This window comes from Suricata suricatta, chromosome 11 (genome assembly GCF_006229205.1).
Source record: "Suricata suricatta isolate VVHF042 chromosome 11, meerkat_22Aug2017_6uvM2_HiC, whole genome shotgun sequence".
NCBI classification, from domain to species: domain Eukaryota; kingdom Metazoa; phylum Chordata; class Mammalia; order Carnivora; family Herpestidae; genus Suricata; species Suricata suricatta.
The window spans coordinates 53,881,782-53,903,642 of record NC_043710.1 but is presented as its reverse complement, the minus strand read 5'-3'; the positions used below and the strand labels follow the sequence as shown (position 1 = coordinate 53,903,642).

At 42.2% G+C, this 21,861-nt stretch overlaps 1 protein-coding gene across 4 annotated transcripts in view; it reads left to right on the top strand.

Annotated features, from left to right (window-relative positions):
* The first annotated feature begins 3,703 nt into the window (after positions 1-3,703).
* NUMA1 (nuclear mitotic apparatus protein 1) overlaps positions 3,704-21,861 on the top strand; it is a 72,757-nt gene continuing 54,599 nt past the window's right edge. The window contains exon 1 of one of the 4 annotated variants that reach the window (XM_029914538.1): positions 3,704-3,754. The gene's annotated coding sequence lies outside the window, so the exon portion shown is untranslated. Of the gene's footprint in view, positions 3,755-12,973; positions 13,093-21,861 lie in introns of those variants that run through there. The other 3 variants (XM_029914545.1, XM_029914537.1, XM_029914544.1) reach the window with 3 other exon arrangements.

Below are 21,861 nucleotides of genomic sequence, written 5' to 3'. Positions count from 1 at the left end.
TTGATTTGATGCACTTATACCGAAATACGGTTGCTCTTGCAGTGTTAGCTAACAATGTATTTTTTCTTTTTAAATTATTTTGGACTCCCTGGGTGCCTGGGTAGTCTGTTAAGCATCTGACTCTTGGTTCCAGCTCAGGTCATGATCTCAATGTTTACAAAACTGAGTCCCACATAGGGCTCCGCACTGACAGTGTGGAGCCTACTTGGGATTCTCTCTCCCTCTCCCAATATAAACTTTAAAAATAAAATATAAATTTTCAAATAAACTTTAAAAAATGTTATAGACTCTCACCCTTCTAATAACTGCAGAATATTTCACAGAATTTGTGTGGATCCTACTTTATTTAATTAATTTAACTTTAACCAATCCCAAGTTGATGAAAATTTTTTTTCAGTTTCTGGAACTTAGTAACAATTGGAGTTTGATTTGTTGATAGACCATTCCTTCCCTCCCAGGTAAGTAGCAGCATGATGGCACAAGAAGCTTTGGGAATAATCAGATGAGATCTGGTAAGAGATGAAATGGCCTGACCTAGAGAGGGTTTCTGTTCATGGACTACAGGTGGAAGAAAAATCAAAGAATGTCATGATCTAGTGGGAGGTTATACTCCTAGGTGCCATAGGGAAGCCCAGGATTCAACCCTGCTCCTGCCTACCTCTCTACTGCCATCTCTTCTCCTCATCTCTAATTCTGCAGTCCAGCTAAATACATACTTGAATTAAGTTCCTTGCACCTGCCCCTGGGCTGCCACACATCTGCCTTCCTCTGCTCATAATATCTCTCTCCTTTTGCCTTGCTACTTCTTTATGGTTCAGCTCAGGTTTTACCTTTTCTGAGGAGCCTATATGTATGCCCCAATCTGGATGTGGAAATTTCTTCTGAACTCCTATAACACCCTATACTTACTGCCAAGGTAGCACTCATAATACTAAGATTATCTGCTTACTGTCTGTATGTCCATAAATTCCACAAGGGCAGGAACCATCTTTTTCTCATATGCCTATGAGTGGTGGCAAGTAGTAGGTGCTTAATCAGTACATAAAAATCACAACGATGATGGTTGCCTGGGTAGCTTAGTCGGCTAAGCATCTGACTCTTGATTTCGGCTCAGGCATGATCTAACAGTTCATGGGTTTGAACTCCCCATAGGGATCTGCACTGATGGCATGGAGCCTACTTGGAATTCTCTCTCTCCTTCCACTGCGCACGTGTGTGCTCTCTCTCTCTAAATAATAAACATTAAAAAAAAATTGCAGGGTGCCTGGGTGGCTCAGTTGGTTAAGCATTTGACTTCGGCTCAGGTCAGATCTCATGGTTCGTGAGTTTGAGCCCCACATTGGACTCTACTGTCAGCGTAAAGCCCATTTCAAGTCCTCGGTCTCTCTCTCTGTCTCTCATTCTCATTCTCTCCCCCCCCACCCTGTCAAAAAGAAACATTTAAAAACACAAATAAAGAAAAAATGGCAACAATGAATAATACTATAATGGAGCGGGACATGAGCTTGTGTAATTGAAGGATCTGACCTGGTCTGAGCAGAGAAGACCTTTTAAAGAAGTGATTGAGAAAACTGAAGGAGAAGTATAAATTATAGCAGGGGGCAAAGATGAACATTCCAGGCAGAAATAACAGCATGTGCAAAAGCTCTATGGTGAGAGATTACTTGGAAATTTTGAAGACCTCAAAGAAGGCCATATAATTGGAGAGGAGAAAGGGAAGGATATATATGTTAGACTGGGGGCTGGAGAGATAGACAAGAGCCTGGCTGAGATGCTGCTTGATGCTAAGATGCAAGGCACAAGTTATGTTTTTAAATGGGGGTGGCGGGGAGTGAACAAAATCATCTTTGTGGTTTGAAGCACTACTCTGGCTGCAGCATGCAAAATGGCTGGGAGGGAAGGCAGGAAGGATGTGATGGTAGCTAGGACCAGAAAGAAGTCCGATTTAGGAAGTAGAGCTGACAAAACTTTGTGATGGATGCGAAATAGAAGTGGTGTTAAGGATAACTCTTGGGTTTTTGGCTTCTGTAATGTTGGGCAGAAGTGAGAGCATGGGAAGAAGTCTAGGTTTGGAATACAGAGAGTGATCAGTTGCAGACGTGTTGAGTTTGGGTTGTCTTTGAGAAACATGAAGATGTTGAAGAGGTATTTGGCTATATAGATCTGGAGCTTAGAGGTGAGTGCTGAGCTGGGGACACACACTTGTGTACATCTGTATGCAGGTGGTAAATGAGATGGATTAAAATACCAAAGAGAATACAGAGGTGTGAAGTGGGCCTAGAACCAAGCCTGGAGGGACTGTAAGATAGTAAGTGGACCAGCCACCTAGGAGCCAGCCAGAAGTCAGCTATTCATGGCAGCATCAGACGAGGATGTTGCTTTAGCCAGACTATTTCCTGTTTAGTTTTGTCAAATCTGTTTGATTCCCATTGCCTTCAGTCTCTCTAGATCCTTTTCCCCATTTAAGCTCTCAGGGAAGGATTTGGATTCATTCTGATGTTAAGTGTAAATACCCCAATGTAGGCCTTAAAGGTTTCTTTTCCCTGAGGCAGTTTAACCTACTCCAGCTGGAAGTTGGCAACTGGGATCTAAGCTGTCACTAACTTGTGTGTGGCCTCAAGCAAGTTACTGCTCCTATTTGGGTTTCAGTTTTCCAATCTGTAAAATGGGGATAAATATCCTTGACTCACAAAACCCAAAAGAGACTGGATGTGAAAGTGCTGGATAAGTTGCCAAACGTAATCCATCGTGAAGACTGTAAAAGGAATGAAACTCTAACAGTAGAGCGCTGAAACGGACCATAGTGGAGGTGAAGGGAGAAAAGGTAATTTAGGGGCAGGACCCCTAATGACTGTGTGTGAGAAGATGCTGCTGACTCTCAGAAGGAAGCTGTATTCTATGATCTTCCTTTTTGTAAGGAAAGGGACAGTTCAAGCCTCATGCATCTCCAGTATTAGGGCCTGTGATTCACTCATGTCTTCAAGAGGTCTCAGTTCATCAAAGGAAAAACCAACCCATTTTCTGAGGGCGTTTCAGATCTCCCAGTGTCAGGGATTTGAGGCATTCGTATTAGGGGGGCCCAGGTTTGTGATGGGGGATGTTCTTAAGGGCACCCAAATCTTTATGAATATATATCTCGGCGCCCTTTCCTCCCCTCTCCGCTCTGGTCTATTCCCTATGGACGTGGTGTCTCGCTAAAGGGCGTAAAGGGTGTGTGTGGTGGGTGTCTCAGGTCCCCGAGAAAAAAAATTCCTTAATCTTTCTGTGTGTTCCTCCTCTCTCCTTGGAGAGCGAATTACCTCCTAGAGCGAACTACCTGTTTCCCCTCCCGACTCACCCGCAGTTGCTTTCCCTCCAGCTCGGAGTCCCACTACCTCTCCGCCCAACTCCATAGTAACCACCTTACGCACTGTGACTCGGCCTAGCGCCGAAAGTGCTGCCGTGATGCCTACCGGGAGTTGTAGTTCGCCGTAGGCGGGCGGTGCCGGGATTTGTAGTTTTCTTTGCTCTCAAGTCGAGACCGGCGTCCGGAAGTAGTGACACCCTTCTCACTTCCCAGTGGTCCTCACACTTCCTTTTCCCGGGTCCTGCAGCGTGCCCTTGCGTGGAACTCCAGCAGACAGGGGCCAATCAGAGGGTGGTGCGAGGGGGCGGGGCCATAGTTTAAACTAATTGTGCGCTCAGAGCACTGGCGCGAGTCCGCGACGAAGACGGTCCCGGGGGAGCGTGAGGCGCTGCGGGAGCGCGCGGCCAGGTAACTGGCGCGGGCTGGCGGCCGGCGTTCGGTCTGGGCGGCCGCAGGGATGCCCAGGCCTAAAGCGGGTGCTGGAGAGGCGGGTGCGAGGGGGAGAGCCTCCTTCATAACCTACTCTGGGGAGAATTTATCGGGGTTGAGGTTTGTGAGGAGGGGCGCTTGTTCTGAGGGGAGGTGCCGGCGTGCATAGCGGGAGGTGCTGTTTGGGGGGCGTGTCCGTGGAATTCTGTGTGAAGACCCGGGTGCAGCGTAGCGCGTGTTTCTGAAAGGCTTGTGAGCGAGAGGTCTCAGGAAAGTCTCCACCTATTATTGTTAACAATAGCAGTAGTAATACTGGTAGTAAACATTTTCAGAGCACCAACCTCGTTTCAGACGCTGTGCCACACCCTTTACATGGATCATCTTTTTAATATTCTTAATTTTTCTATTAGCCTTTATTAGAGGTAGGGAATAGGGGGTATTGTATAGTGTTTTTTGGCCGGGATTACATAGCTAGTGCGCAGTTGGCTGCACTGGAGTGTTTGAAGGTTGGCTTAAATAGGGGAGGGAGGTAAGGAGCTGTGTGGGGGCTGTGTGTGAGTTGTTCTTAGGGTCAAATGAGGTAAGTTGTTTCATGGAAACATCTTAGAAAGTGCAAATTTATGACTAAATGATTGTGAAGGTTGTGGGTGGGAAAGAACCTAAAGGCTTGATGCTCCCTCCTCTGGGTGCGCCTCTTCCTTACCTCTGGGGGAGTACTTCTCATCTGGTATTGGAAGAGTGTCTGCATGTTTGTCCTTCTAGGTGGAGGCAGTGTCTTTTGTCCCTTTATGGGACATAAATGCCTAGGCAGCCAAGAGTGAGACATGTCAGGGCCTTTAATGTATGCCTTGCAACGAATGAGCTTTCATGAACTGAAAGGAAATAGGAGCCTGGCTTTCCTGTCTTCATTTAGTGGCTTTTCAACCTCTGTATTCTTTTTGCCAGGAATGGGGCTGCCTTCTAAAAATGTGACATTTACTTGCTTTGATCTGTGTTTCCCTCTCTCTCTGTCTGTTGCCTGGTCCTGTATTTCCAAAGTCCTGGACTGTCATGTGTGTTACTCATGTGGGCAAAAAGCTTGATGGTCAGGGAACTGGGGCTACCTTGTGGAGATCTTTACTGCTGTGAATATATGGGAACCTGGAGGGAACATTCAGGTCAAGTAAGATAGCTTTCAGTCAGCAGGGATTAGTGTATGTATTCCTTCCCTCTCTGTTCCTGTGTGGTATTTCCTCCTGTAGAGGTAGAAGCACATACTTGTCTGTAAAAGCTCCCAAAGTACTTTTTTCTTGGGCCAAGTTTAAGCAAATGATGACTAATTGTAATTCCTGAATCTTAATCTAAAGCCAAAGCCGTACTCCTCCTAAGCTAGAAGATCTTACCTGAAAGCTCATATAAGAAGCATTTCTATGTAGAGTGTTCTTTATTTATGGAATATGGGGGTGAGAAGAATGCTTTGAACTAATATTTGAATTCTAGCACTGTTAGGATGGGGGAAAGCCCTGCCACAGGTGGCTAAACAGATCTGATCAAGGAATGTTTTGACAGGTGTGTCTAATTGATAACACCCGGTGGTCAGTATCTATATTGGGGGTCATTTATTTCAACCTCTTACCCAGTGTATACTAAAAACTCTTCTCAAAAGGTGCTGTCTGAACTCAAAAATGAGCACTTCTAAGAACTAGATTACTCCCAAAGGCAGTCTGTTTCAATATTGAACAATTCTAAGTGATATAATTGTTGTATTTTAACAATAGCATGTTTAAAATTTTTTCTTTAAATGTTTATTTCTGAGTGAGAGCGCGAGAGCTCGCTGGCAAGAGAGGGCGTCGGGGAGGGGCAGAGAACAGAGACACAGGCTCTGAAGCAGGCTTCAGGCTCTGAGCTGTCAACACAGAGCCTGATGGCGGGGCTTGAACTCACAAACCATGAGATCATGACCTGAGCAGAAGTCGGTGCTTAACCGACTGAGCCCCCCAGGCGCCCCAACAGTATTGTTTTGGGCTGTCAGTGAGTTTTTAATTTTACCCTTATATGTTTACTATTTGTTTTGTCACTATTCTTTCTTGCACTTTGTTCCATTTGTGTTAAAGAGATGAATATATCTTTCAGATGTTTCAGTGAGGGCCATTTAGTGGTAAAAACTCTCCTGGGAAACATCATTATTTCCTCTTCAGTCTTGAGAGTTTAGCTGGGTGTTAGGCTTCCAAATATTTTCAGCATTTTGAAAATGTTAATTTACTGAAATTCTGGCTTTTTTTGGGTTACTTTTGAGAACCTGCCCCCAATTTAACTATCATTTTGTTGTTTGTAACCTGCATTTTTCTCAGTTTTAAAGATCTCTTGTTTGTGTTCTACAGTTTCATTATATGGTATGGATTTAATTTTATCCTGATGGGGGTTTATAGTGATTCCCCAGGCTGAGATTTCATATGTTACATAAGTTTTGTAAAAAATTTGCAGTCCTGGAGCACCTGAGTGGCTCAGCTCGTTGAGTGACCAACTTTGGCCCAGGTCATGATCTTGTGGTCTGTGAGTTTGATCCCCGTGTCAGGCTCTGTGCTGACAGCTCAGAGCTTGGAGCCTCAGGTTCTGTGTTTCCCTCTCTCTGTCCTTTCCCCACTGTACTCTGTCCCTTAGTTTATTTAAAAAAAATTTTTTTATGTTTGTTTATTTTTGAGTGAGAGAGACAGAGTAAGAGCTGGGGAGGGGCAGAGAGATACAGAGACACGGAATCTGAAGCAGGCTCCAGGCCCTGAACTGTCAGCACAGAGCCCAACACGCTACTCAAACTTAGGAACCATGAGATCATGACCTGAACTGAAGTCAGAAGCTTAACTCACTGAGCTACCGAGGTGCCCCTGTCCCTGTTTGTTTTAAGTCAATTTTGCTTATGGATAATTTATGTGCAATAAACTTTATTTATAGTAAAAAGTTTTGACAGGTGCATATACACTTATAAAAGCTGCCACAATCAAAATATGGAGCAGTATCATCACTCCCCAAAATTTCTGTGTGATTCTCTACAGTCCATGTTTCTCCTCCCCTTGGCTTGGTAACTATTGTGGATTGATTTGCGTTTCCTAGAATTTTAGAAGTCAAATCATACAGACTGTTTTCTTGGGCTTAGTTTCTTTCACATAGCATCATGCATGTGAGATTTATCCATTTAGTTGCATATATCAGTAATTCGTTCCTTTCTGTTGCTAAGTGGTATTCTGTTGTATGGTTATATCATGTAATTTTGCTTATTATTCACTGTTGATGGACATTTGAGTTGTTTTCAGGTTTTGGCTGTTGTGAATGAAATTGCTGTGAACATTCATGTCTAAATCTTTGAGTATTTGTATATTTTCCTTTCTTTTCAGGGTGGAATGGCTGGGTTGTATGGCAGGTATATGTTTAACTTTTTAAGAAATTACCAATTTTCTGAAGTAGTTGCACCATTTTAGTATGTGAGAGCTCTGTTTGCTTCATATTTTTTTCTGATACTTGATATCATCGGCCTTTTTTTAAAAAGTTTATTTTATTTGAGACAGTGCAAGTAGGGGAGGGGCAGAGAGAGAGGGAGAGAGAACCCCAAGCAGGCTCTATGCCATTAGCCGTAAGATCATGACCTGAGTGGAAATCAAGAGTTGGATGCTTAACTGACTGAGCCACTCAGGCACCTTAGTATTGTCAGCCTTTTTAATTTTAGCTATTCTCATGGAGGTGTAGTATTATCTCATTCTGGATTTTAATTTGCATTTTCCTAATGACTGATGATGTTGAACATCTTTTCACATTTTTTTTGGCTATTCATATGTCTTCTGGAGCAGCTTTGTGGTTGCTTCTGTTGGGCACTCAAGGCTATTCCCAACGTGGGACCAAAATGTATGTAATTTTTCTTTGCTTGTAGATTTGCAGGCCACAAGCTTAGGCAACAAAACGAGTATGGTTTTGGATTCCTAGGAGGGTTTTTTCCTCCCACTTCACTAGGTGAGCAAGGCAAGCTTCCTTATTTCCCTTTGGACAGATTGTCCCCCTCCTGGTCTGCCTTTATTGAATGTCTTAGCCTTTGTACAGGGATCTTAGTTGCTCTTTGTAGGCTCAAAATCTGTCTCCTGGACAATGAGGTGGTTATAAATTGTTTACACTGCTGCGACAGCTATGCTGTCAAGTCACTTTTCATGGTATTTCCCTTTCTTGTGAGCTCAGTTTATCTATGTATCAATTAGGATCCAATCAGGAAAGTAGAAACCACATATAGCTATTTTAAAAGTGAACTCAGTAAAGGGAATTAGTTTATACCCTTGCTGGAGGGCCAAACAAGCAAAAAGGGAATCTTAAAAGTAACTTTGATGTAATAACTGCATTAGCAGCTACTTCATCTAGGACTGGAAAACAAAGGGAAGAAAGGTTGGAATTCTCAGAGCCTGTAAGTCTGAAGGGATCTGGAGGAACTGATTGTCTGAGGAGAGGGCATTGCCTGGTGCTGCTGGTTTTTCAGGTGCTCCCAGGAAGGGCCTCGAGGAGCCAGGTTTGGTTGAGCTCTGCCCACATGGTGATGGTGCCTCTGAGGGAGCTCAGCAAGGCTGGTTCTGGGAGTTGAGCAAGAAGTGGGAAGGAACCACCTGCTGTTGTCAAGAAATGGCCAGCCATAGAAGGGAGGAAGTTCCTGCCTTGCATTTTCCCTTTAGCACCTCCTCTTGACAGAGCCTAACAGAGCCAGCTGGCAAAGGTGTAATAGGTTGGCAGAGTCCAAGCCCCATTGTCACAGAGCAGAGTGTAACAGGGTAGGTGTGTAACTCAATTGGCACAATCTAAAAGGATATTTATTATATTTTTCTAAGCATTTCCAGGCATATTTAGTGGGAATATTCTCAGGTTATCTGATTTATTATAGCAATAGTTAACAATCTATTCAAAGCCATATAGTCTGTAAGTGGAGTTGGTGTTCTAATCCAAGCATTCTGGGCTCCATAACCCGCATTCTTAACTTCCTTATTATGCTGAAAGGTTTTCCCTATGTCATACCAAACTCTCTCTTTCTGTAATTTCCACTCACTAGTTCTGGTTTTGTCTTCTTGCAGATTCTCTTCACCTGCATGACAAGTGTGCATATATTTGAAAAAATTTTCGTGTTCTCCCTGGCTAAACATTTGTAGCTCTTCTCTCACATTTCCTATGATACGACTTTTAGACCTTTCACCACAGTTATTTTCATTCTTCATCTGTGTGGACTCTGACTTTGCTTTTTAAAGGTGGGGCACAGAGTTGTCTTCTACTAACACAACCCAAGCCTGCATTGATGGTTTGGGTAGCTGTGTTACATTCGTGGTTCATTGAGAGTGTAACAGTCTCTCTTCTACCTCCCATCATAGGCAGCCTGCTCCCGCCCCGACCCCAAAGGCCTAAAGGCAGCCTTTTGAATATAAACTGCTGTACCAGGTCTCTACCATCTTGTATTAGTTTAGTTGATATCTTTTATTGTGAATGCAAGCCTTTATATTTAGTCCTATTAAATTGTATCTTGTTACTTTCATCGAAGTCAGAACTGTTGAGACCTTTTCTTTTTTTTGCCAGATCAAATCTAAAAACATTGTATTTTCTGTCCTTCATAGTTTATAATTCCAAAGCTTGACAAGCAGGCTTTCTATGTTTTCATTCTGTCGTTGGTAAAAACACTAAAAATGGTAGGCTTGAGAAATAAGCTCTGTGTAATACTATAGATCTTCAGCTCATGGAGGTTTGAGGGGGAATAGTTTGGCTATTTTTTTCTGCTAAATTGGAGGAGGAGCTATCTGGAAAGATATTTTGGCTGTCAGTGAGGGGAAGAGAGAGTCGAGGTTACGGGTTGGCCATTGGGCAATCAGTTGTCCTAATAAGGGACCACTTGGCAGAAGTAAAATGATCTGGTGGCTGTAGAAGGGAAAGAGGGCATATTGCACAGCATGCTCCTGGGTTGAGGCCTGGGTTGACAGCTGTGTCAGCTGCCCTTTCTGTCCTATTTAAGGGCTGATTTCTTTGCAGCCAATGCAGGAAATGCCAGTGATCGAAGCTTGCAGATTTAGATTTCTTCTGCCTTACTGCAATTGAGGACAAGTTTTATATGGTGAAAAGTAAAGACTGTATATTTCAGGCTTGTATATTTGACCACTTGGGTACCTTCCTGTGACTGGTCAGACACACTTCTTTCACAGGCTGTCAAGTTTTTGGTACCCTATGGCAAGGTAAATGCAATGTGACCCTAGGTCTTGGTCCTTTGTGTGGGTAGCAAGTGTATTTTGCCCACATACAGTGGGCATTTGTCAGGTGTCTCACTCCTGGATGGCCTTAGTGAGGGGTAAGATAATAATAGCTTTGATTACCTACTTTTCTATCTTCCATGTGGTGTGATGGTATGAGTTAGAGGAAAACCTCTTGTTCCTTAAGGGTTTGCTATTCTACCCCTTGTGAATTGCTGCAGAGTGAACTTGTCTGGTTGTGACCTCCAAAGCTCAGTTTCCTTAGGCAGAGAGCAAATGAGCAATGAGTGCCTGTTTAGCTCTCAAAAAGGTGAATATATAAAGAAATGTACAGGGGCACCTGGGTGGCTTAGTTGGTTAAGCATCTGACTTCGGTTCGGGTCATGATCTTCTGGTTCATGGGATCGAGCCCTGTGTTGAGCTCTGTGCTGGCAGCTCAAAGCCTGGAGCCTGCTTCTGATTCCTTGTCCCTCTCTCTCTCTGCCCCTCCTCTACTCATGGTCTGTTTCTCTCTGTCTCAATAATAAATAAACGTTAAAAAAAAATAAAAGAAATGTGCAATACAGGATTTCCCTCTTCACCAGCTGTTCAAACCTATAGATACTTTATAGGAATTAGAAATATTTAAATATATATTCTTGTGTATGTTCAAACCTACTGATACTTTACAAGAAAAATATAACAAACTCTTTGCCTAGATTCACCAGTTGTTAACATTTTGCTGCATTTGCTCTCCTTGCTTCATTTTCTGAACCTTTTGACTGTTAGATGCAAAGATCATGTTACTTCATCCTAAATAGTTCAGCAGTGTTTCTTAAAAACAAGATATCTGCCTATATAATAACAATACAGCTAACTCTCAGGAAATTTAGGATTGATTGTACATCCAGTACAATACTTGTTCAGACATCTCAAATTTTTCCAGTGGTGTCTTACAGATTTTTTTTTTCAAATCAGCCTTCAGTGAAGGATCATTCATGCATTTAGTTATCATGATTTTGTCATTCCTTAGTCTCTTAATCTTGAATGGCTCTTTTAATCTATCACAACATTGATATTCTTAAAGAGTTTAGGTTAGATTTTTGCAGATTTTTTTAAAGTGTATTTATTTATTTTGAGAGAGAGTGAGTGGGGGAGGGGCAAAGAGAGAGAGAGAGAGAGAGAGAGAGAAAAGCCCAAGCAGGCTTCTTGATGTCAGCACGGAGCCTGATGTGGGGCTCTATCTCATGAATCGTGAGATCATAACCTAAGTCAAAACCAAGAATTGGATGCTTAACCAACTGAGCCACCTAGGCACCCCTAGAATATGTCTTAATTTGGATTTGTATGATTATCTCCTCCACATTAGATTCAGGTGAAACATTTTTAGTAGAACTAGATAGGTTAATACAGTAGTTTGATTAGTGAAGCTAGAAAACACATGGACTTATTCAGTTTTGCATTACTGTATGTAATTTAGCATTTGACTGTGTTATCTAGTCTGTAAGTCCTATAGGAATTGTGAGAGGAGGGAACTCAGTAGGACCTGGAACAACTAGGAAAAACTTTGAGAGGAACATGGATAGAATTTGAGATAGTTGGAGTGTGTGGTTAGATAAGCTGCTCTTTGGGTTTTCCACCCCACTATTAAAGTTGTATGTATTATCATGAAAAATGAATTTCCTCTTCAGAGTTTAGAGTGTTGTATCTTCTATGATGTTGTACTACTGGGAAGCCTAATACTTTAGAGCTCTTGCTTTGGCTTCAGAGATGATGCCCAGAATTTTGCCAGCTGCCTAACCTTGGGAAAGTGTCTTCACTTGCAACCTAGGGAGAATATTAATAACTATTTAAGAAGTTATTGTGATACTCAAAGTGAAGAACTGCATAAATATTTTAATCAAAATATTTGAATGCCTTGGGGTGCCTGGGTGGCTCGGTAGGTTAAGCATCCAACTTTGGTTCAGGTCATGATTTCCCAGTTGGTGAGTTCAAGCCTCACATTGGTCTCTCTACTGTCAGCATAGAGCATGCTTCAGATCTTCTGTCTCCCTCTCTCTCTGCCCCTTCCTCCCTCCCTCTCCCCCGCCTCTCAAAAATAAACATTAGGGGTGCCTGGGTGGCTCAGTCGGTTAAGCATCCGGCTTCAGCTCAGGTTATGATCTCACTGCTCATGGGTTCGAGCCCCATATCGGGCTCTGTGCTGACAGCTAGCTCAGAGCCTGGAGTCTGCTTCAGATTCTGTATCTCCTTCTCTCTCTGACCCTCCCCTGCTCACACTGTCTCTCTGTCTCTCAAAAATAAATAAAAAACATTAAAAAAATTTTAAATAAACATAAAATAAACTAATAAAAAGTAATAAAATATTTGAATGCCTTTAGGTTGGACAACACTCCATAGTTCTGCCACATGCTTCACTGGAGAATCTATTCCTTTTACCTGCCTGACTCCTGAAGGTGTTTGGATTTACCTCTGCTAGATAACTCCAGGCATGGGAATGAGAAATAGAGTCTTATGCAGAGAGAAGTGGCAAGACTGGCTTGATTAGTTCAGAGTGTACACTGTGGAATAGTAGGAAGTAAGGTTGAATAAATGACTTAAGGCCACATTATGGAGGGCATTGAAAATTAAGCCAAATAATTTAGATATGATACTTTAGACAGAAGAAGGCCATGGAAGGTTTTTGAGGAAGAGAAACAACTTGGAAGTGAGAGTGGTATGGAGCCTCCTGAGGAAGGACCTGTCTTGGTTTGGAGACCAGAATCATAATAGGGCCTTCCAAGTGCTGACTGGGGTGGGGGTAGGGGTGTGGTGTGGTGTGGTTTGGCAGTCTTGCCACAGGAGGCCAGAATTTCTGCCCCAGTGACTCTTCCTGCTCTGCCACTGACTCACCCCGTTGACCTAGGCTGCGTGGCTTTGCTTCCGGTTGCTGTCTGATCTACAGAATGCTGGGGCTGCCCAGAGTGATATGAAGCTGAGCTGACCAACAGTGGGTGGGATGGGAGAATGAACAAGCTTTCCTGCCCCTTTGCCCCTTCCCTGGGTAGAGGCTAATTCTAAGCCAGACTGCCAGGGATCTTGTCCAGGCTTGAGGAAGCTGTCCCCCAGGAGGTAGGTTCAAGATGGTTTCTGTCCTCTCTTTGCTTTTTCATAGGTCAGTTTTTTCCTGAACAGAAGCTTTACTATTTTCTTTTTCCCTGATTCGTGTTCTTCATAGTAAACTTTCAATGACTTGAAGCACATGGATTACTACAGAAGGTAGGAAGAGTTTTTGTTTTTTTTGTTGTTGTTTTTTAAAATATTTATTTTGGGGAGAGCACAAGTGGAGGAGGGGCAAAGAGGAGGACAGAGCATCTAAAGTGGGCTCTGCACTGACAGGCTGACAGCAAGGGAGCCTGATGTGGGGCTGAAACTCACTAACCGTGAGATCATGACCTGAGCTGAAGTCTGATGCTCAACCTACTGAGCCACCCAGGGAGAAAGGTTTAATAAACATATTCTTGGTGTTGGGAGAAGTGATCACAGGTTTCCCCTTATCCAGAACTCTTGTGAGCTACATACTAAACAATGGCTTATACTTGTAGGGGCAGTTATAGAGAGATACAAGTCGTAAGCCATTCTTTCTCAGCTAGTGGGTTTCAGAATCATTCTGGTATGCGTTAGTGTCCCAAGTTATTTCCTTTCCCTTTGAAAGACAGCAGGGAGGAACACAGAAATAGGAGGAATATGGATTAGGATATGTTTCTGGATTATTGTAGAAGTCAGGGTGACTGGGTTGCTAATCCTGACTGTTGTTGACCAGTTGTGTGACCAGGGACAAATTACCTAACCTTGTGGATCGAAGTTTTCTCATATATAAACATAAACAGTTTGGATTATATGATATGGAAGATTTCTTCTAGGACCAAAATTTATGACTACATAATGTGTGATTGTAGAGTAACATAGGGGCACCTGGGTGACTCAGTTGGTTAAGCGTCTGACTTCAGCTCAGGTCATGTCTCGAGGTTTGTGGGTTCGAGCCTCGTGTTGGGCTCTGTGCTGACAACTCAGAGCCTGGAGCCTGTTTCAGATTCTCTCTCTCTCTCCCTCTCTCTCAAAAATAAACAGTAGGGGCACCTGAGTGGCTCTATCGGTTAAGCATCGGACTCTCAGTTTCATGAGTTTGAGCCATGCATTGGGTTCTGTGCTAATCAGTGTGGAGTCTGCTTGGGATTCTCTCTCCCCCATTCTCTGCCCCTCCCCCGCTCACGCTGTCTCTCTCTCTCTCTTAAAATAAATAAAAACTGAAAAAAACCAGTAAAGTAATGTAATAGTTTAACATGTGGCATATATTGCACATATCTCGTCCCCTTTGTTATAATTGTAGGACACATAACAGTATTTGTAAGTTTATCCTCTTCAAAGTAATTGTGTTCTCAGGCTTTGTATTCTGGTGATGCTGCCAATGCTCAGAATATTTTTGGCTTCTAAGCCAATTTTTTTAATATCCTCAGAAGTAGCAAATCTTCACCCTTGCTTGGTGGGTTCACAGCCAAAAGATGGTATAAGGCAAAGAGTCAAGCAAGGCATTTCATTTTTTGGTGAAGAATGAGGTGTGACTACAAAACAGTAAGACTTCATTTTTGTGTGTATCTCACGTAGAGCAGACCTTAAAGTTTCCAAAAGAGTGTTTCCTAAATATTTTGAGCAATGATATTGTTAGAATAAGTAAATAACTTCCTATGGTTTTCATTTGATAAGATTGGAAATTTTGTTTAAAACGGTGTCACTTCCTTTATTTTTTAAATTTTTATTAAAATTTTTTTTTAAGTTTATTTATTTTGAGAGAGAGTGTGAGCTTGAGCCAGGGAGAGGTAGAGAGAGGGGAAGACAAAGAATCCCAGGCAAGCTCTGTATTGTTAGAGCAGAGCCTGATGTGGGTCTTGAACTCACAAACCCTGAGATCACAGCCTGTGCAGAAATCAAGAGTCAGATGCTTATTGCACTGAGCCACACAGGTGCCCCATCCTTTTCTTTTTTTTTTAATTAAAAAATTTTTTTTAATATTTGTTTATTCTTGAGAGGGGCAGAGAGAGGGAGACACAGAATCTGCAGCAGGCTCCAGGCTCCAAGCTGTCATCACAGAACTCAATGTGGGGCTCGAACTCAGGAACGTGAGATCATGACCTGAGCTAAAGTGAGACACTTAACTGACTGAACCACCTAGGCACCCCTCTCCTTTTTTTTTTTTTTTTAAGTTTAATTTATTTTATTTTTGAGAGAGAGAAGGTGAGAGTGAGTTTGAGTAGGGGACGAGCAGAGAGATTGGGAGATAGAATTGCAAGCAGGCTCCATGCTGTCCAGTGCAGAGCCTGATGCGGGGCTTGAACTCATGAACCGTGAGATCATGACCTGAGCTGAAATCAAGAGTTGGATGCTTAAGCGACTGAACCACCCAGTGCCCCTGTTCCTTCCTTCAAACTCACTGTGCATATATGCTTGCTTCTAGGTCAGGGTGACTAGACAGTGTGAGAAAACTAGCCTTTCTCATGGTAGTCCTCCCAAATCACAGATGTGTTGGGGGCTAGAAAGGATTGAACGTGCCGCTGTAGGACACTGTAGCAGAGGATCCATTGCCATCCCACCTCCAGAAGACTCAGTCACAAGTTCTTCACGCTCTAGCACCGCTCACCAGCATGTCAGAATCCAAGAGATGGGATGGTGGAAACAGTCTTTTTTGGGAAAAATATATCAGTGACTCCACTGATTTTTATTTTTTATTTTTTGGTCAGCAGTTGGGTTTGAGAAAGGGTGAAGATGGGCAGAGGGATGGGAAGAGGGAAAGCAGCCTATCTTGAACTCATTTCAATTAGGTTGATTGATGTACCCGGGAATCTTGTTGGTGGTCTTGTTGATAACTAGTCAGTATATTAAGGTGTTAGGCAGCAGGGTCAAAACATTCTGTCACTATATGATCATTTGTAATTCTGTTTCTTTTTTAATATACATGTATGTTTTTATTTTGTTTTTTATTTTAAAAAATTTTAATGTTTTTATTCATTTTTGAGAGACAGAAAGGGACAAGGCCTGAGCAGGGAGAGGCAGAGAGAGAGGGAGACACAGAAACGGAAGTAGGCTCCAGGTTCTGAGCTGTCAGCACAAAGCCTGACGTGGGACTCAAACCCATAAACCGTGAGATCATGACCTGAGCCAAAGTCAGATGCTCAACTGACTGAGCCACCCAGGCGCCCCTGTATTTTTTTACTTTGAAAGAGAGAGACAAAGAGAGATCAGGTGGGATGGGGCAGAGGGAGAGCAGGGCAGAGAATCCAAAGCAGGCCCTGTACTGACACAGACAACCCAACACAGGGCTCAAAATCACAGAACCGTGAGATAGTGACCTGAGCCAAAGTCAGACACTCACCTTACTGAGCCACCCAGGTGCCTTTGTAATTCTCTTTCTTACTCTAGACCTTGTTTTCCTCATTTTGATACTGAACAAGTTACATGCTAAGAGTTCTAGATCTGAAAACAGGTAAGCGTAAGGAAATTTGAGCTGGGAAAGTATCTCTTATTCTAAGTTACTTGACTTTGGATTAGGAGTAGGAGTGGAATTCCTTTTTAGCCTCTAAATTACAGTGATTTTGCGCTCTACATGCAGTCACAGCTGAGTGATCAAACATGAAGTAGCTGTTTAATGAGAAGGCAGGCACTAGGAACTTTCTCCTGAAAAACAATCACAGGACATGCTGGTCTGGGAGAAATCATTCCCTGGCAGGACCTATTGTTTGAAGGAGGTGGGTGTGAATTTCATCAAAATGGACAGTGGATATTGTGATTTAGGAGATTTAGAGATTTTGTTCCCTGCTGTGGTTAATTTCAAGCCTTTCTTTAAAGGGATTCTCTTAATGATTGGTGCAGTGGGATTCATTTAGAGAAAAAGCCCCAGGTAACCACAATTAGAGTTGAATGGCCAAGAGCCCAGGCAGTTGCTGGACAGAAAGTGGTCTAATCAGTTGCTTTTTGACACTTAGATCCTATAGTGACCTCAAGGAGAGAATAGGCTGTTTGGTAAACGCATTAGGCTGGAAGATTTGGACTCTAAATGGAGGAGGAGGTGGTGACCTGTAGAATCCATATCTCTTAACTCTCCGTTTCTCTTCTTTCCCTTAGTGCCCTTTCCTTTTAATTAGGATTGTGTAAACACAGTCAGCTTGCCAGTCCCCTTAAAGTGGCAGATCCATGACATTTTCTCCTGTTCACTCATGCTAGATATGTGACTTTAAATTAGAGAGTTTGGCTTCACTGGCCTGCTTCACTGAAAGAATCCATTAAACTAGGGCCAGTTGTTTGTCATTGAGTCAGACAACATTATTTGGTATTACTGTGTGCAAGCATTGTGCTGAAATGGAGCTAGATGAAATGATTTCTCTCTAGAAGCTTAGTCAAGTGAAACATATTTGCAGCTAGTGTAGACCCAAAGAGGAGTAAAATGTGCAGAAGAACGAGCAATATTGGGATATATAGAGGAAAGAACAGTTGTTTTTGAATTGGGGGAACAAGGAGAGCATCTGAAGAGAGAAGGCATTTGAACCAGCTTATAAAAGGTGAACTAGGACTTCAGTAGGTTTAGAAGAAAGCATTTTGAAGGAGGTCACACATGGGCAAAGGCACAGAGCTTGGAAAATGCCTGCCATGTTTGGGAAATGTGTTCCTGAGATAGAAGATACTTTAATTATTTTAAGTAACCTCTGCACCCAATGTGGGCCTCGATTTCATGACCCCAAGATCAGGAGTCGTATGCTTTTCCAACTGAGCCAGCCAGGCACCCCCTGAATGTTTTTGATGTGAGAAAGAACACGATCCAATCCGTGTCACTTAGGTCTTGGTCTGTTTTCTTTAAGTATAAGGTCTTAGATCTTAGGGTTGAGAAGGTGATGGTCCTGGGTCTAGAGTATAAGGTTTGTCAGGAGTCTCAATATAACTTGATTCCTCAGTTACATAAAGCAGCTCCAGAAGCAAGAAGGCAGGAAATGGTCAGCAATGTCCCTTTATTTATTTTTTAAAGTTTATTTACTTATTTTGAAAGAGAGAGAGAGAGAGAGAGCATGTACGAGCAGAGGAGGGGCAGAGAGAGAGAATGTCAAGCATGCTCCATGATGTCAGTGCAGCCCATGCACCGTGAGATCATGACCTGAGTCAGAATCAGCAGCCAGACGCTTTACCTCCTGAGCCACCCAGGAGTCTCAGCAGTGTGCCTTTAGACTGAGCTTCTTCACACCCTCAAAATGGTTTTCTTAGGCATGTACATTTTGCACAGTCTTCCTATTAGTGAGTTGCTTGTTTCTTTGTTGGTGTTCTTGTTGTTGTTGTTGTTTTGGGGGAGGGAGTTCCTTACTTCTGCTAATTCTTTGAGGATAATTTCTTACAAAGGGTGAACTTTCGATTATACAGTGGAAACCAAAAACATTTTTTGAATCTGATTGAAAAGTAGTATGTACCCATTGTAGAAACAGGAAAAATATAGGAAAGTATAAAGAAGAAAACTAAAACCATCCATAACCCTTCTATCTGGAGAAAATCACTTATTCCAGTTTTAGTATTTCCTTTCAAATGGTTTGTGCCTATGCATATTTCTGTTTTGCATAGTCTAATGTCATACATTACCTATAATTTTTATTCTGCTTTTTTCCCGTTACCATTATTTTCATTTATAAATTCATATAAATTTAAAATGCAGCTGAGGGGCGCCTGGGTGGCTCAGTTGGTTAAGCCTCCGACTTCAGCTCAGGTCAGATCTCACGTTGGTGGGTTTGAGCCCCGCGTCAGGCGCTATGCTGACAACTAGCTCAGAGCCTGGAGGCTGCTTCTGGTACTGTGTCTCCTTCTCTCTCTGCCCCTCCCCCTCTCATGCTCTGTCTCTCTCTGTATCAAAAATAAATAAAACATTTAAAAAAAATTAAAAAAAAATAAATAAAATGCAGCTGAAACTATAAATATGTATAATGGCTATATAGTAGTATGTCATATAGGATTTTTATAGTGCTTTCGGTTTTTTCTATTTTAAACCGTATTGTAATACTTTTTTAATACGTATTTCTAAGTATTTATCTTGAGAGAAACAGAGCATGAGCTAAGGAGGGGCAAAGAGTGGAAGAATCCCAAGCAGGCTCTGCAGGGTCAGTGCTCGAACCCACAAACCATGAGATCATGACCTGAACCAAAACCAAGCATCTGACGCTCAACCAACTGAGCCATCCAGGTGCCCCTGAATATGAACATCTTTTAGGATCCTAATATATATTGCCAAATTTCCTTCTAGAGAATCACTTTAAAAAAGCCTCACTTGCAGGAGAAAAATATAGTATTCTTTGATAATTTTTTATTTAAGTACTAGATTAACTTCCTTGAAGGGTATGATAGCTTCTTTGCCATTATTATATTAAAATCAAAATTTGGGAGAGGATGGAAGGAGAAAGTGTGTGTGTGTGGAGGGGTCACTGTTAAGAGGCCCTATTTGCTAAAATGACGTCTAGAAATGGAAAAGGAGACAAGTTACTCTCAGTTCTCCACTTACAAAATTGGAGTGATGGCACTTTCCCTTTCTGTACTATAGAAATTGGATGACCTAAAATTTCTGATAGAAATGCTATAATTTCATGGCCTGGATCTTCAGAGGGATAGGCTCTAGAGGCAAGGATCGGCCTTCCTTTCCCACAAAGGGCAGGGCCCTAGCTCTTAGCAGTTGGCTAGACATTCTAGAAATGCTTAGCTGCTTCTACAAGTAAAAGAGAAGGATAGATAATCGTGTTGTGTCGTGTTGGGGGGGGCTTTTTTGGGGGGTGTTCAGAGTTGAGGGAGCTTACTTTGATTTCATACTAATACTGTAGTGTGTGAGTGAGAGCTCCATTGCTCATCAGTGTCAATGAAGGATATTAGGATCCAGGTCTGTTTCCCATAAGTTGAAATCAAAGAGAAAAAAAAGATGAAGAATAACGCATTGGAAATTCATTAAGGTAGTATCTCAGCCCAGAAGCAGAGAGATAGAGGGATGTCTTTTGACTTCATTTGAGCATTTTATATTATTTTTTAAATGTGTGTGTGTGTGTATTTAAGTTTTTGAGAGCACATGTGAGAAGGGCAGAGAGAGAGAGAATCTCAAGCAGGCTCCATGTTCAGCATGGAGCTCAATGCAGGGCTCCATCCCACTACCCTCAGATCATGACCTGAGCTGAAATCAGGAGTTGGATACTCAACTGACTGAGCCACCTATGTGTCCTTAAGCATTTTAGATTTGTTTCTTCAAACTTATATACCAGATCTATTTTTCCATGTAAATTTCATTTCAAATGAGTCTAACGTAGCCATACTCTTGTCAGTTGGATAACAGTTAGTCTCCATTAAGAAACTGTTCTTTAGATGTTAAGTGTGAGTTATTTTATTTAGACCCAGGTAGTAAATATTTCAGGCTTTGCAGGCTGTGCAGTTGCAACTACAGTTGACCCTTGAACAACATGGGTTTGAATTGCACTGGGTTCCCTTATATGTGGATTTTTTCAATAAACACAATACACTCCCTTCTGATTTTCTCAGTAACATTTTCTTTTTTCTAACTTTATTGTTCGATTGCAGTATTAACACTTATAACTTGAAAGACGTGTTAATCAGTTGTTTATGTTAATCAGTAAGGCTTCCAGTCAACAGGCTATTAGTAGTTAAGTTTTTGGGGTATCAGAAGTTATACTTGAATTTTCAACTGCATTGGATGGTGGGAGTGGGAGCAGTTTGGTGCCCCAACCTTTTACATTGTTCAAGGGTCAGCTCTATTTACCTCTGCGGGTTATAGTTTGTTGACCTTTGGATAGTGGGAAATATACTAGTCAGAAGGCCTAGCTGTCTAAAAACGATAGTATTTTTCTCAAGCTTTTAAAAGTATGAGGAAATAGGGGCACCTGGGTGGCTCGGTTGGTTGAGTGTCTGACTTCGGCTCAGGTCACAATCTTGCAGTTTGTGGGTTCGAGCCCCATGTTGGTCTCTGTGTTGATAGCTCAGAGCCTGGAGCCTGCTTCAGGTTCTGTATCTCCCTCTCTCTCTGCCTCTCTCCCACTTGCATGCTCTCTCTCTCTTTCTCTCTCTCTCTCAGATATAAACATTAAAAAAATTAAAAGCATGAGGAATTTATTATATACTAATATGGAAAAGTCCAATTTTTAAGTGAAAAAGGAAAGTTGCAAAACAAATTATAACAGTATGATTACATGTATGTAGATTACATTCATACTCTGTTTTTTTATTTACATACATGTACATATACACATATATCTCTATACATAACACATATGTGTACAGAAAAGTCTGAAAGGTTACAACAGACTTACAACAGTGGTCACTCTGAGGAGGGGAGTGCCACTGGCAATGTGGGTTAAGGTTTGGTGAATGGGGAGTTTTACATTTTACTCTGTATACTTCTGTATTATAATACTTCATAGTGATAATGGATTCTTTCTCCTTCCTACTTGTGTGGATAGCTGGTGGGCCTATCTGCCCTGGCCCAGGCCAGGAATGTGACAGAATAGGACTAACCTCCCAGCTCAGCCACATCAGTTGAGTGGGAAGCAGCTGCTGAGGCCAGAACAAGGAGCATATGTATGGCGGGGCGGGGGGAGGTATGTGCAAGTGGCTGGGAGAGGTGGCCAAGACAGGCCAATTCTAATTTACCAACAGTAAGTATCATATGTCATGTCTTGACATTCTCCAAGTTGCTTTGCTTTCCTTTATCACACTGGACCCTGAGGAAAATTCTATGAGCAAGTAAGGCAGCGATGATGATAGGAAAGGAAGCAATCAAAACATTGGGCAACAACGATGTGTAGATAGTAAAAAATTTTATTTTTTTAA